General features: G+C 41.0%; 1 pseudogene; it reads left to right on the forward strand.

Moving 5' to 3' along the window:
- Positions 1-1632, forward strand: part of LOC132047449 (photosystem I P700 chlorophyll a apoprotein A2-like) — a 4254-nt pseudogene that overhangs the window by 473 nt on the left and 2149 nt on the right.

Consider the following 1632-nt stretch of genomic DNA (forward strand, 5'->3'; position numbering starts at 1 on the left):
CTTTACATGATGATATTACTGAAGACGTCTTTATCAGAATATTTTTTGCTTCTCACTTCGGTCAATTTGTGGACTTCTCATTTCATGTAGCTTGGCAAAAATTTTGAGTCGTGGGTACAGGACCTTGGACCTATTGCTCATGCAATTTGGGATCCTCATTTTGGTCAACCGGCCGTGGAAACTTTTACTCGGTGCTCCTGGCCCAGTGAATATCGCTTATTCTGGTGTTTATCAGTGGTGGTATACAATCGGTTTACGCACTAATGAAGATCTTTATACTGGCGCTCTTTTTTCTATTATTTCTTTCTGCCATATCCTTAATAGGAGGTTGGTTACACCTACAACCGAAATGGAACCGAGCGTTTCCTGGTTCAAAATGCCGAATCTCGTCTGAATCATCATTTGTCCGGACTCTTTGGCGTAAGTTCCTTGGCTTGGACAGGGCATTTAGTCCATGTTGCTATTCCTGCATCAGAGGGGGAGTCCGTTCGGTGGAATAATTTCTTAGATGTATTACCGCATCCCCAAGGGTTAGCCCACTTTTACAGGTCAATGGAATCTTTATGGCTCAAACCCCGATTCAAGTAGTCATTTATTTGGTACCGCTCCATAAGCGGAACCGCCATATCTAACTCTTCGGGGGCATTTCATCCGCAAACGCAAAGTTTATGGCTGACTGATATTGCCCATCACCATTTAGCTATTGCATTTATTTTTCTCGTTGCTGGTCATATGTATAGAACCAATTTCGGGATTGGGCACAGTATGAAAGATCTTTTAGATGCACATATTCCTCCGGGGGACGATTGGGGCGTGGACATAAGGGTCTTTATGACACAATCAACAATTCGCTTCATTTTCAATTAGGCCTTGCTCTTAGCTTCTTTAGGGGTTATTACTTCTTTGGTAGCTCAACACATGTACTCTTTACCTGCTTATGCATTCATAGCACAAGACTTTACTACTCAAAGCTGCATTATATACCTACCCACTCAATATATCGCAGGATTCATCATGACAGGAGCTTTTGCTCATGGAGCTATATTTTTCATTAGAGATTACAATCCGGAGCAAAATGAAGATAATGTATTGGCAAGAATGTTAGATCATAAAGAAGCTATCATATCTCATTTAAGTTGGGCCAGCCTCTTTTTGGGATTCCATACCCTGGGACTTTATGTTCATAATGATGTCATGCTTGCCTTTGGCACTCGGAGAAGCAAATCTTGATTGAACCTATATTTGCTCAATGGATACAATCCGCTCATGGTAAAACTTCATATGGGTTCGATGTACTTTTATCTTCAACGAGTGGCCCAGCATTCAATGCGGGTCGAAGCATCTGGTTGCCGGGTTGGTTAAATGCTGTTAATGAAAATAGTAATTCATTATTCTTAACAATAGGTCCTGGAGACTTTTTGGTTCATCATGCTATTGCTCTTGGTTTACATACACAACTACATTGATCTTAGTAAAAGGTGCTTTAGATGCACGTGGTTCCAAGTTAATGCCAGATAAAAGGATTTCGGTTATAGTTTTCGTGCGATGGCCCAGGACGAGGTGGTATCTTGTGATATTTTTGGCATGGGACGCGTTTTATTTGGCAGTTTTTTGATGTTAAATACTATTGGA

The sequence above is a fragment of the Lycium ferocissimum genome, chromosome 2 (assembly GCF_029784015.1).
Source record: "Lycium ferocissimum isolate CSIRO_LF1 chromosome 2, AGI_CSIRO_Lferr_CH_V1, whole genome shotgun sequence".
NCBI classification, from domain to species: Eukaryota; Viridiplantae; Streptophyta; class Magnoliopsida; order Solanales; family Solanaceae; genus Lycium; species Lycium ferocissimum.